General features: G+C 36.2%; 1 protein-coding gene across 11 annotated transcripts in view; it reads left to right on the top strand.

Annotated features, from left to right (window-relative positions):
- The window catches only part of RAPGEF2 (Rap guanine nucleotide exchange factor 2), a 214743-nt gene that overhangs the window by 82660 nt on the left and 116816 nt on the right, over positions 1-15267 (top strand). The window lies entirely within an intron of this gene.

The raw sequence follows: 15267 nt of genomic DNA, 5'->3' as shown, positions 1-15267 counted from the left end.
GTGAAGCTGGAAATCCTTTTGCAGAATTGAGTTCTTTTGCAGAATTGTTTTCTCTTCCTATTTCCTCTTTCATGACACAAAGCAAGGCAGTAGCTTGGGGTGTTAACGTGTAAATCTTTAAGAAAGGACTGTTTTATGTTGTAAACACTGTTGCAATCTCTTTAACAAAGGACAAGAACAAAAGACATGCTGGTGACATGTCCATTTGTTACATGAACATGTCAGGCTAATTTAGGACACGTTTGTTCATAGGGAATAAAATATGCCTTTGTAACAGGCAATCTCATAAACATCTAAAGCGAGGAAAAGAAAGTTCATTGAGACCACATGGGACTAGAAATGGAAAGCCAGGAACTGTCGTTGACTTTCCTGACTCTTAGGACCATATGGTCTCTCATTTTTGCATCTGTCTGTGGACTGGCTTCCCGCTCTCCAAGGCTATTAATGTCTTTCTCCCTGTGACTTTGGCTTGTATGTGCCAACTGTTGATTTATGACCTTATGTCCCTAATGTTTACAACATTTGACTGTAGTGCCTGTGTCTTTTCTTTGGATTCTTTAGGCTCCAGTCTGATTGGCTGGGCTTGGGGCTGATGTGTGCCTAGTTCCAATCAGCTATAGCCAAAGAGGGTTGGGACCCATCTGTTATACATGTGGCTTCATGTGTGCAGGTTCCCTGACTGAGGGTATCTTAGCTGTTTTTTCCCCAATTGTGTATTTTTCACAAATATTTTTATTTTGACTAAAGATTTTAAAAACTTTCCCCGATTAAGTATCTGTATTTTAAATTACTAAATAAATATTTAAATTGACTAAATTTATTAAAGAGCAGTGCTCTCCCTTCCCCACTCCTCACCTTCTGTAACTTAAAGCTTTTATGAACATATTAAAATATATTCTTGATAAATCATTCTGAATGGGTCAAGACATGTTAAGAATCTATTTTAAAGATGTGAACACATTTTTATGAAAAGTCAGAGTCAGTGAGACAGGGAGAAGCAATTTATATCATTATGTCAAATGGCGGGTACTAGAAGGCACTGAGATGGGCCTTTGGCGGCCAGAATGGTAGTGAAAGAGTGCCAGGGGCACGTTGCATCTCATGAAAAACAACCTCTGGTGCAATTGCCATGCCCGTTTGCCCTTCTACTTCTCCGAGTTCAGTTTGGCAGGCATTATTCTCTTTGGAAAAAGGTCCCATGAGGGAGGGAAGATCTATTGCCTATTTGTTTATTGTTCTTATAGTAGCAATAGTCACGGTAATAGTGGTGGTGTTGGTGGTGGCGGTAGTAGTAATAGAAGTAGTAATAGTTGTAGTAATAAAATGATGTGGGAAAAATAGCTAAGTCTTTGACAGGGCTTTCTGTTTGCCAGGCACCATTTTAAATGCTTTACATATATTGAATCATTTAATTTCACAACTATCCTTTGAGGGAGGTGCCATTATTACCGGTATTTTATGACTGAGGGAACTCCGGCAGTATCGGATGGTGGGGGGATGTGCTTCCTAGATTTCTGTCTAGGAAGCCGGGAGTGACCCTGACACCTAGCTCCTGTAATTCTAGAATCCTGTTTCCCCAAGGGATGGAGAATTGAAGAACAACACTCTTCTGCTTCTTCAAACACAGGACCTATTATTTGGTTCCTTTTTTGGAGACTCTGTCGAACTCTATTTCTGAACTTAGAAGAAGGTGTAGGCAAAAACATTCAAGCACTGGCATATTTTAAAAATTACATATAATTTTAATATAAAAAATAATAATTACTGCATAAGTTATCACAGATAAAGAGAAGGAAAAACATCACAACTCTCATCCAAGACAATTATTCTTTAATATTTCAGTGTTTTTCCATCTAGTCTTACATGTATGTGTTCCACATACTTAAGAGCGTACTTTATAAACAATTTAATATCTTATTTCAATTAAAGAATATGTATATGTATATGCATTGCCTCATAATATTAAAAACTATAAAAGATTTCTCTTTATACATCTTAACGTCTGTTCAATGTTCAGTTATTTGAACTTCCACAATTTAGATAACAATTGTAAAGAGTAAATTTTCAATACTTTTTATTATAAATAATGCTGTAATAAATGTGATTTGAAATTTACACATGTTAAAGAGAACGGAGGTTAGTGACTTCATCATCTTGCTGCAAGGTCTGTTGTACCAACTCAGTCCATAGACTGAGTTCCTACAGCTGTGATGGAGCCTGTGAGGTCCGTCTTGACTACCAGCCATCAACAACTAGTCAAGTAACAGCTTGTTCTCACTTGTGGAAAGGGAACCTAACGTTAAAAAAACACTGCTGTTCTAGAAGAAAGAGGACTTGTAGTTCAGCCCTATTTCTTGAACACATTGGACTCTATGTCTAATTATTTTAATAGATGACATAAGTTACTTTTTCTCTGGCTGGATGTCAAATGCTCGCATGTCAGTACTTTAATGGGATGAAGGAAGGAGTGGTATTCAGACTGAATGACGAGCTAGTCCTATATATAGGTTATTCCTTCATGTTGCACCCGGTGACATTTGCTCTGTCCAAGTTGTTTGTTTCCTTTGGAGATGTTGCCTTAGGAATAATACTGAGATTGTTTTAACATGAGAGAGGCTCTACTGGTACCACACTAGAGGTTGACGTGAGTGAGTCATATGTATTGATCGCTCCAGAAAATATTGAGGTTTGATTCAAGAATAATACAGCTTAGGTATTAATAATAGTCTTCTGAATTTATAAAATAACCAGTTCAAGGGTGATTCTCCACGTTGACCATGTTTTTATCATATTAGCCTAGAAATTGGTTATCAGTATAGATGAGAAATCACTTGATCATACTCTTGAAAATGTCCACTCCTGTTGACAGGTAGATTAGTTAGTTTTGAATCAAAGTACTTTGAACAACAGTTCATATTTTTAACTAATTCTCATGTAATTGCTCACTCAATATCAAGTGAGAAGGGTGATATACATTGCAGAAAATCTGTCACTTGCTTCCAGATTTCATTAGCTTTATTGAATTCCTCAGTTGACGTTTAGGTCAGCATTTTGTGTTTTTATTATTTTTAAAAAAATTTTGTTTTCTTTTTAGACAGATAAAAGTTGCTTTGGTTGCATATCTTTACTTTCGTTATTCAAATATGAATATTGTTCCTTGATATGATTTATAACATTTATGCAGCCTATATATTCCTTTGTGACTTTCAGTGCCAGCTTACTCACTCTTCCCACTCTGAGCAATTTCAGTGATACAAATGTGGTTTTTATGAGTTTTATTGTAAATCTATTAGATTTATCAAGTTTTGAAGCATTGGTATTTGGACAAGTGGCTGTAATGTCACTTACAATGTTTTTGCATATAATATTGTCCTAAGATAGAGCTAAACTCTTGTTTGGAGTACAATTTGTATTCTTGAAGCAATATATGATTTATAGTTATGTTTTTCTTAAAGTCTTTTTTAAAAGACAGTTTTTTGGATGATCAGAAAGATGCTGAGCAAAGGTATTTTAGGAATGTAGCAAAGGTTATTCTCACTATCATTTAGGAAAATGCCAATGGGGACATTTGCCAGAGATGAATGTAGAAATGGCAGAAACTGTATGTGTTTTTCCAAACCTATAGGCAAAGCAGTTGCGGTCACTAAGTTGTGCAGTTGTGTGTTCCACAACTAACTCTCTGACACACTATTTAAATCCATAGTCATGGTAGGTTGATATTTTAAGACAATGACAGGCAGAGTATAGTGAAGTATCGTGAAAAAGAGTCGTTCCCCCCACCCCCACCACTAGTTTTTTCAAAGGCGTCATTTGCAACAGCAGTGGGATTGGAAAGCGATAAATGAAAATTATCTTAAATAAAGTTGCAGGTGTAGAAATGGCTTTCTTCATATATTTTTGGTGTTTTCTATGTAAGGACAGGGAAATGCTAATAATGTGTATTGCCCTACTGTGCTCTAAATTGGTGTATTTAATGAACTAATAGAAATTGTTATAGACTTCAAATTTTCTCACTTCCAGAATTGCCCGACTCTATAAATGCAGAAGCCTATTTTATTGGAAAGTCACAGTATAATAACTGGGATTAATGTTAGTTTTTGGCGGCTGGCTTCTTTGAAAGGTTGAGAATTCTAATTTAGATACTAAAGCTATGCTTAGACTGTGTTTCTAACTTTCAACTTGCAGTTTGGATTGTTTGTTGGAGAAGAAAATAGTTTACCTAGGTTGTATACTAACTCTTAAAGTGGGAATTTTTTCTACTATTGATAATATATCAATCATTTTTACATCTATTTGTTAAAAAGAAATACAGTATACTAGATATTTAAGACATGAAGCATTATTATTCTACAGGCTCTTCTTTGAATTTACCTTGGTCACAATCCTGGGAAATAATCACTTCTATTAAAACATTGAATCTGGTTTCCTCAATGGAATTAATTTTATCGTAGAGGTCTATAAGGAAGTGTCTTTTAATAGAAATGATCACACACACCATATTTAATCATGAATACTATCTTTATTGCTCTGATAATCAAAAACTTTTTATATTATTTTTTTACAAACAGAGCAAACGATAAACAATCTCTTCACTTCATATCAATGTGGTGGCGAGGTAGAGGCTGTAAGGTTGGAGGAAAAGATAATCCCAGGCTGTCCATAAGTCTAGGAAGTTGGAAGATGCCAAGGGAAGGGTTGTGAGTAAACCTGGGAGTCAGAGGGTTTGGGGACAAAGACCTGTACAGAGGGATGGGGCTTCCAATGAATTAGGGTCTAAGACGTTAGGGTCTAGCTACCAGGGTATGTTTGGCGGCAGACCTAGTAAGCAAGCTTGTCTGTACACTACAAGTGTCGTAAAAAAATTCTGCCTGTAACTGGCAAAGCACGGTTACTGGAAACTGCTGAAATGCCATCAAAAGTTAGAATTGGTTCATGGGTCCTTTTCATATTTATGGGTTATTCTGTCTCATTTTAAAATAGATTTAGTAGAGTTCAAGTTTTGAGGCATATTTCCATGTTATCTGCAACGTTAATTGAAACTTGTATTAAGTCCCACTGTATGGTTGCTGGAGTATAGAAAGGAAGCAAGATGCTCTACTCCTTGCTGTCATGTAACTTAATACCTGGTTGGGGAGATGAGGCCGTCATATGTGAAACATGAAAAAACTTGCCTAAGTATCATGTAACAGTACAGTTTAAATAGATGTAGCAAAAAGCACACAGAATGCAAAAAATCTCTTTAAAGACAGGAGTATTTTAATGTATGTGGATGGTAATCAAGGCTGGCTCTTAAGGAAGTGGATTTTCAGTGGGGTTTATGAGTGACATTCTCGGGCAGGGGTTGGAAAGGAAATCCAGACATAGTGAAGAGAATGAGTGATGGCGCAGAGATAGGATTGAGGGAGGGCAATCCAAACATAAGTAATAGCTTGAGTAAAGGTGTAAGAATAGCATCAAGTTATCCAGAATAGAAGTGCAGTTTAGGGCATCCAATAGTAGGGAAAGCATTGGTGATGGTGGCATTCATGAGAGAGAGGTCTGGTTTACAAAGCTGCATAACTTGGTTGGACTGTTGGTAAATTAGGTCTCAGGTATCATTGGCTGGAGGTAGGGAGAAAGGCACACATTATTTATTTGTACCACGTTGGCTGTGTCCATTTACGATTCGTGCTTCTCTTTCATTGATACCAAATATATCCACAATTTAAAAATTAAAATTATGCTGTGTTACTCTCAATAATCACATTTTAAATTAGAGCTGGCAGCTTTAATGAGGATAAGTGGGGGAGCAAGGCATTTAACTAATCAGTTCTGAGAGGCTGAAATACTATTCTCCTTATGGTTCACATGACAAACAATGAGCTACTTAAGTTTAAAAAGCACAGGCCTACTTTGTGCTTTTCAGTGCTACATGATAAGTTAATTGATAGCCCTGAGAACTTGGTAGTTTTCACAGTAATGAAAGAGGGTGAAACAATGGAAGAATGATTCTGTATGCAATAGGGACTGAGACATTTAAATATTCCTTATTTCATGTAAAGAGCTGTATACGATTAGAAAATCATACCCTTGAAAGAGTATAAATTAGTTACAAGTTATGTGATACCTTATTGGAGAAGGGAGTATGGCATTTTAAAAATAATTCACTAATGAATTATGTTATGGAAGGGTGGGTAACTTGATTGGACATTAAATTTATCCAAAAAGTATAAAGAGAAATGAGGGTCAGAGTTCTAGAAATTGTACATTACAGGTAAGATTTACCTTCCGGTATTGACAAAATCACAATAGGAGCACAGATTAAGCATGGAAGGGAAAGAGTGGTTATTGAAGAAGGAATGGTGGGGGGGAGGAAAACTAGACTTAAATCTGTCCTCACTGAGTTCTAAAAATAATATGGTGTTTAAACAATACATTCCCTCCCACCATGGGAAAATACAGGATTAAATGAGTGATACATAAGCTTTTCAGAAGTTGTCTTTATAGCCAGCATTATTAGAAGTTGTTTATTTATTTAAAAGATAAAATTGATTTAAAAAATAAAATCCCTCCCTCCCTCCTTCCTTTCAAGAGAAAACATAAGACTTTGTTTAATCCATATTCGGAATGATCTAAAGTTAGTGGATGATGGCAGAATTTGTAGGTGCTGATAAGTTACATAAGAATTACTTATCTCAGGCATGGTCTTATACTCCTTATTGTCACTTTATTTTCCAGAAGCGTGTGTTTGGGGCCTGTAGTTGCTCAGCTAATGAAAAGAGTAGATTAGCCAGGGATTCATAGAAATGCGCCTCTATTTTAATTTAAAAATATTCTATTTGCTCTATACATTGAAACATACATGTATAACGGAATATATAACTAGATTATAGTATACACATATATGCATAAATGTGTGTGTGTGTGTGTGTGTGTGTGTGTGTGTGTGTGTGAATCAATCCTTTGGACTTAACTGGTTTCTCCCCAGTCTTCTACAGTTATTTCCCCCACACCTAATCCAGCAGCAGTTTTACAAAACTGACACATCCGTATCGAGATTGCCCAAACATTCTACTTCATAGGTTATGTAATTATTAAATCAAATGGGTAGTTATCAAGAATGAATGATTAATGTATTGTTTTCTGAAAATATTAATGTGTACAAAACCTAATCACTACAAGGGATTAGGTCCTAAAAACTCCGTATCTTAGGAGAATCATTTACCAAAAGGACTATCAAAAATAACGACCAAAATGGCCACAACTGATTTCTAGAGTCAAATATTACTCTAGGTCAGGGGTATCAAAACTGCGGCCAGAGGGCCAACTGCGGCCCGCAATCCATTCATTGTTAATTGGCCCGCAGCAAATTCCAAAAATATATTTAGTTTACTTAAATAAACCAGGTGAGGCAATACATACTTCACCTCGAGTGAGTGGCCTGGCTATTTGTGTATTTTGCCACATATGGCCCTTGGTAAAAAACGTTGAAAAAAGTTTGGACACCCCTGCCCTAGGCTATTAGTTGTATCTTTTCAAGAGAGTCCTCAACTTGATGCTTAGTTAGTATTAATGACTACTTCTATCTTGACCTCCCTTCCAAATTGCTCACCTGTAAATCTTTAGATGCGTATCCTTCTTACTCATTCATCCGACAGATGGTTTTGAGTGCCTCTTATGTGCCTGCCTAGAATGTGCTGCTGAAACATACAAAGACCCTGCTTATGTGACATCAAAGCCAAGAGATTACAAAGTCATTCTGTGCAGGAGTGCAGAAGGTGGAGAAAAGGGAAATGGGATATTGTTGGTTATTGTTTTGCTTACTGTATTCATAACAATTAGTTTTGGTTGCATAAAACAGTTGTATAAACACAGCAGGAGCTAATTCCCCCCCCCCCCCCCCATGTATAAAATCCCTGAAAGCAGATGGTCCAGGATGGTGTGGGGCTCCACAGTGTGAAAAGGTGACAGGCTTCCATCTTTCGTTTCTGCTTCCACTAGCACATAGCTTCCATTTTCAGGGTTGTCAGTTCACAGTGCAGGGTGGCTTCCGAACTCCAGCTATCAAGTCTGCCGTGGAAGTAAGAAGCAGGAGGAAAGGCAGGAGAGCAGAAAAGTTAACTTCCATCCAAATCAGATTCCTTGAAACAACATTTCTTTTTATATCTAATTGTCCAGAATGTAGTCATGTGGCCACTTCAGGCCACCCAGGAGCCTGAGACATGTAGTGTTTCATTGTGAGATGCAATGTGCCCCTACTAAAAATAGTAATATAAAAATATCCTTCTAAGGAGAAAGAGGAGAATGGGTGTTGCAGTAGGCAGCCAGCAGCCTCTGTTTATGCTTGTTCTTTAGTTTTCCCTCACAGTGTGTTTGTTAATGATCTTTCTTCGCTAGATCATTCTTCTCCTTAGCCCTGTGCTCACACGCTTCATCAGCTTAGCCATACTCCTTCACGTCTTACATCATCTGTAATCCCTACTTGTCCTACCTAACATTGACTCAAGTCCAGGTATTCCCATGACATATAGGAGGTAAAGGTATATATTAAAGACTTTAAAGAAATGCTGGGAAAGAGTTCTAAATGAAGGCAAATAAAATTATGAAACGCATGTGAGCTTGAATTGACTAGCGTTGATGTATTGAAGGGAAAGTTAAGTTGCACTTGATGTAAATATAGCCTATGTTAAATTTGAGAAAAGATAGGCGTCTAAATTAAAGGAGTAGAGTAAAATATGTAAATGATACAATAGCATATACTACAACGTTCCCCCTCGGGGATTGGTTGTACTTCTGCTTCAATATGAAACCTCTTCATCCTGGAAAGCGAACATGATTTTTAGCATTTTGTAGATCACCCCTGCCCCTTTTAAATCATATTTTGATGTGATACCTGATGCACAGAGCAAAGCTGTTCTCTGGAGAGGGAGTTCAATTGCTGGATCAAGTTGGGAATTTGGTTGCTATAACTACAGCTTTACAGATGTGCTGTACATATAAATGCAAGCTTTCGTTGTCCTTGGAATCCTGGCTTTGGTAGTGTCTTAGCAAAGTAAGTAGCCTTATCGAGAGTTTTTGTGTGTGTGGTTGATGTGATTTCACAGGTCATCTGATGTTTGAGGTCTTCAGTCAGGGAATTTGTCATATATGATCTTTGGTATAAATGAGTGTGTGAGAGTTCACCCTAGAGGTCCTTATTTGCAGTGATGTTTGGGTTTCTCTTGCAGAAGTAAATATTATTACACTTTATAAAGGTTTTAAAGTCTGACATGCGTGTGTCAATGAAATACAGTATTATTTTTTCTCTGTTAAATGTTTGAATTGTTTATCTCCCGCTAGGTGTAAAGGAATTCACAACCCTTGTTTATGCCACAGTTATATTCTGGGGGTTGGGGTGGGTTGGAGGGATGTGTGAATTACTGTTTTACCTTATGAATTCAAAGTCTCTTAAGCTATATAGCAGCTAAATTTGTTTTTGTTTGAAGAATGATACTTTCAGTATTGGGAACACTAACAAAATAACAAGAGTAAGGATATTAAGAGAGCAATTGATGTATGAAGCAAAATATACGTGGTGAGATCAGAATGTCTTTATTAAACTAAAATTTCCTACTCATGGATCAGGGACCCTCTATTTTATTTTTACCATGAATTAAATTATATATATATGTGTGTATATATATATATATATATATATATATATATATATATATATATATATAATAAACATATTTATATATAATTAAATATATATGAAAGCCAACAAAATATATATTTGAATGTTAAAGAAAATGACTTTATTCTATATTATGTATCCAACTTTATTGTACGTACTGAAAATTGTTTAAAAGTACTTTATGAATTAAGAAATAGTTGAACTATATAAAGTGAAGTTATAGTTTAGACATGTATATCAATGTCTTTTTTGTGTTAGAATTTAAACATAATGTAGATTTTAAAACTATGTTTAATGTGATATTTTTTACTTTATCGTTTATTGATATGGTTTACTTTATGTTTTATAGCTATAAACTGCTTAGTGTATTAATGTCTAATACACTAATTAGTGTATTAATGTCATTAAGATACCTTTGTCATTTCTTCATTAAATTTTTTTTTTTTTTAAGATTTTATTGGGGAAGGGGAACAGGACTTTATTGGGGAACACTGTGTACTTACAGGCCTTTTTTTCCAAGTCAAGTTGTTGTCCTTTTCAATCTCAGTTGTGGAGGGTGCTGTTCAGCTTCAAGTTGTTGTTCTTTCAGTCTTAGTTGTGGAGGGCACAGCTCAGCTCCAGGTCCAGTTGCCGTTGCTAGTTGTAGGGGGCACAGCCCACCATCCCTTGCGGGAGTCCAACCGGCAACCTTGTGGTTGAGAGGATGCACTCCAACCAACTGAGCCATCTGGGAGCTCAGCGGCAGCTCAGCTCAAGGTGCAGTGTTCAATTTTAGTTGCAGGGGGCGCTGCCCACCATTCCTTGTGGGAGTCAAGGAATTGAACTGGCAACCTTGTGGTTGAGAGCCCACTGGCCCATGTGGGAATCGAACAGGCAGCCTTCGGAGTTAGGAGCATGGACCTCTAACCGCCTGAGCCACCGGGCTGGCCCCTTCATTAAACATTTTTGTATGATTTAAAAAATTAGGGCAATGGAGAAAATCTGTCAAACAGTTTCTTGTTTTATAAAAAAATATTTTGGGTTCATTAAGGTGAATTTAAAAAACCATTATTAAGTATTCATACTTAATTCAGTTTTACAAGTAGGAAAACTTTAAATTGAGAGTTTTCCATTTCATTAGTCTAAATCATATAGCTCCCAGGACAGAGGTCTTCTGCTGCCAGATGGATTAAGTAGTTTAAAATAATAATTAGTTAATTGTTATTAAGAATCTTGAGACTATTTCAGTTTATGAGTCTGTCACCTGATCTTGAATTTTAACTTATTATATAATTTTGGAAGCATAGAAAGAGGAGTTTCTGTGAATATGGTCTTCCAGGCTTTATTTCCAGGCTTTTATTCTCCCATTTAAATGAACTTTAAAAAAACCTTTATATAATTTGTGTTTAGAAACCTCATTGTGGCTAAACAGGAGATTCTTTTCATTGATTATGAAAACACTATGACATTTACACTATATCAGTGTATAATGTAATTATAGTCCTTCAAATACCATAGAGAAGAGCTGCCTGATAACTATTCAAGCCCAAGAAGTATGAGTTTTAATTTCTCTAAGAATGTGCTTATAGAACAGTAAGTATTAGGTTGGTGCAAAAGTAATTGCAGTTTAAAGGTTAAAAATAATTGCAAAAACCGCAATTACTTTTGCACCAACCTAATAGATAAGACATTGAATTAGGGTCCGAGTGGTTGGCAATAATTGTAGTTAGGAGATAACATGGGGTTAGTCTATGAAAGGTAATTAACCAAGGCAAAGTTTCCCAAACCGAGCTGGTTACTAGAGTCATCTGGCCTTAGGATGGGGAAAATTAGGATTGAGTCCCTGGCTATAGAGATTTAATTTCTGTTCACTACAGTCTGGATTGCACCTCACACTCTCATTTTCAAAGCTTACAAACAGGTGATCATTTAGATTTGAACCGAGAGGCTGGGCTGATGCCTGTGAAACCAGTGCGTAACCAGTGAAGTTTTAAGGTCAGTAGAATGAGGAGATCCTGAACTATTTGGTGAAGCTGAGACCAGAAACAGGAACTCTATGACAGTGTCCTTGCCGTGCCAACGCAAAGGGCCTGACTAGTATTTTCACAGAAAGAGAAGTTGATGGGTCACCTGGGAGGGTAATTTCGAAGGGCTGGTTTATGGAATGTAGTGACTGAACTTCTAGACAAAGGAGAAGGAAGATGGGAGTGAAAGGTGGTTCCAATGCTTTAAACGTGGATGTCTGGCAGAGTGGTGACTTTGACAGCTATCACCAAAACCTGAAGAGGATCAGGTGGGTGGGTATCTGAACTGAAATGAATATATTTGATTTTAGGCATGTTGTGGTACATGCTTTGACAGATGGGGAGAATTACAGGGGGTATGAAGAGATAATGTGGGCATTGAGTCACCTGAAGAACGTTGGGGATAGGGTAGGGTAAGGTAGGTTGGACAAGTAGATAAATGGGAATACAGAAGCAAAAAAGAGATGCTTATAAGGACAAATTTTGACAAAACTAAAATTTTACTTCACTGACCATCCCCATGCAAAATTATCTCATGACCTATTTTAAGCAAGCCATGAAATATGTTGCCAATTCTTATATATAAAATAGGTGACTGATTTCATAAGTCCTATTAAATTTTGTAAGTGAGGTAGTTATTAGTCTTTTACAAAAAAAAAAAAAAAAAAAGATTAATTTGAAAATGATGGCTTGGGTTGCTTCCAATTTTTGGATTCTATGATCATTCATGAAAATCTGTCTGTGTGGATTCGTGGTGTCATTACTTCTGAATAAATACCTAGGAGTGGCATTGTTAGGTTATATGGTAAATGTATGTTTAACTTTATCGGGAACGGTCACACTGATTTCCACAGTGGCTGTAACATTTTGCATTCCCACTAGTAGTCTCTGAGAGTTCTGATATTGCTCCACATCTTCTCCAGTACTTGGTATTGTCATCTTTTTAATTTTCGTCATTCTAGTGGATATGTGGTGGTAAGCTCACTGTGGTTTTATTATACATTTCTCTGAAAACTAATGTTGTGGAAATTTTTTTATGTGCTATCGGCCATTCATTTATCTTCTTTTGGTGAAATGTTAGTTCCCCCATTTGAAACAACTATTTAAAAAATTGGATTATGACCATTAAAAAAATTTGGATTGACTGTTTATTTTTGAGTTGCAAGTGTTCTTTATGTATTCTGGATACAGTTCCTTTGCTGTATATATTTTGCACATATTTTCTGCCAGTCTGTGGCTTGCCTTTTTCTTAATTATATCTTTAAAGAGAAAACTTTGCATCTTAATGAAGTCTGTTATGTTAATGTTTTCTTTTATATGAGGTGTGATCAACAAATACGGTGAATATTTAAATAAAAAATGTATTACAATAACAGACACATTGCCGTTAATCCCCTTCAGAATACTCCCCCTTACTTGGAACACACTTATCCCATCATTCTTGCCACTTTCTGAAGCAGTTCTGGAAGTCTTCTTTCATGAGTGTCTTTACTTCATCCTCCATCATGACAACGCTTCATGTCACACATTGCTTCTGGTACAGAAATTTCTGTCAATAATATTCTGGTGTGTCCTCTTCCACCGTATTCACCAGATCTAGCACTGTGTGACTTCTGGCTCTTCTCCAAAGTCAAAATGATTCCGTACATTGAGGCAGCCACAACAGCGCAACTAAAGGCACTCACGAAAGAGGACTTCCAGAACCGCTTCAGAAAGTGGCAAGAATGGTGGGATAAGTATGTTTGAAGCGAGGGGAAGTATTTTTTTTTTAATTTATTGGGGTGACAATTGTTAGTAAAATTACATAGATTTCAGGTGTACAATTCTGTATTATATCATCTATAAATCCCATTGTGTGTTCACCACCCAGAGTCAGTTCTTCCATCACCATATATTTGATCCCCCCTTACCCTCACCTCCCACCCCCCACCCGAGGGGGAGTATTTTGAGGGGGATTAATGCAATGTGTCTTTTAGTGTAATAAATTTTTTTAAATTTAAACATTCACCGTATCTTTTGATCACACCTCATAGTTTGTACGTTTAGTGTCCTGTTTAAGAAATCTTTTCTTAATCTGTTGTCATAAAGTTTTTCTCATATTTTTCTTCCAGAAATTTAATAGTTTTAGCTCATCCATTTAGGTATGAGATCCATTTTGGTTTAATTTTTGTATATGGTACCAGTTAAGGGTTCAGATTTATATTTTTCCCCACAGATATTCAGTTGTTCTAGGGCCATTTATTGAAAAGAATATTTTTTAATCCATTAAAGTACCTTGGCACATTGGGTAAAGATCAGTTGATCATATTTGTTCAGGTCTATTTCTAGAATCTCTCTTCTGTTCCAAATTGATCTCCATGTCATACCAGTACCACATTGTCTTCACTTGGGTAGCTTTATAGTAACTTTGGAAATTATGTAGTTAAATCCCCGTCTTTGTACTTTGTCAAAATTGTTTTAGCTTTTCTATGTCCTTGCCTTTTCATATAAATTCTAAAATTAGCTTGTCAGTGTCAAATGCTTGTTAGGATTTGATTGGAATTGCATTGAATCTATAGATCAATTTGGGAAGGTTTACTATCTTAACAATATTGAGCTCTCCAAACCATGAACATGGTATACCTCATAAGTTTCATTTGCAAGGTTAGTACTCCTTTGTAGTTTTTAGTGTACAAGTCATGCACATCCTTTATTCAATTTATTCTAAGTATTTTATTTTTGATGATACGTAGTAAGTTTTTACCACCTCAGTCTACATATAAGGAAAGATCTGAAACAGAGGTTAAACAGTATTGCCAGTGTTACTTATTGGTAGAATTAGAAGGAAGACTTATCTATAAAACACCCACAAAACAAAATGAAACAAGATAAGTATGGCTCATGAGAAATGTCCATGTTTCATTCAGTTGCATTAAATAAATTGACATTTTATTACTTAATATCTTTGTAAGAAATTACATATATGTGTGCATTTATGCTTTTCCTTTCTTGGAAATATGTTGTTGTGTTTTTTTTTTTAACTTCCAAAAATTATGAATGCCGTATTATTCAAGGGGCCTGAATTACTGTTCAGGTTCTTTCTTACAAAGACATGCACCTTATTTCAACTTCTTTTACAGCCTACACCAGATTTTGGGAGGTTTGTCCCATTCATGTAAGACTAAAGAATATCAGATATTTGGTTGCCATTCTGGAGATCTTGTTTGATTCTTGGGATCAGTTCACTGTCTTTTCCTGTTCAGGGCCATTGTCAACCATTCATTTGAATTCATCTACCATTTTTCTCAACAAATTACATAGATATGTTTGGGAATTTCTTAATGTCATTGTTTATTTTAGCTCTTTAATAATTTGATGAAATTAGGTCATTTTTAGATACGATATTAGAGCTGTACTTCCTAGTCTCTTCAACTCATGCATGGTGAGCTGTACACGATGAAATGGTGAACACGTAACAAAGGCATTTTAGACAAGGCATGTGTCTACATGCTGAAGCGGAAAGCTGTTATGTGGACCATAACTTTTATACAAACTGATCAGCTGCCATCTGTGTACAACACTGTGATCAGCAGAGACCTGTTTGTGCCACCGTGTAGACGGATAGCAGCG

Source organism: Rhinolophus sinicus, chromosome 15 (genome assembly GCF_057876585.1).
Source record: "Rhinolophus sinicus isolate RSI-liver-muscle chromosome 15, RSI-T2T, whole genome shotgun sequence".
NCBI classification, from domain to species: domain Eukaryota; kingdom Metazoa; phylum Chordata; class Mammalia; order Chiroptera; family Rhinolophidae; genus Rhinolophus; species Rhinolophus sinicus.
Note: the sequence above shows the minus strand (reverse complement) of the source record. Positions and strands in the feature narration are given on the sequence as shown.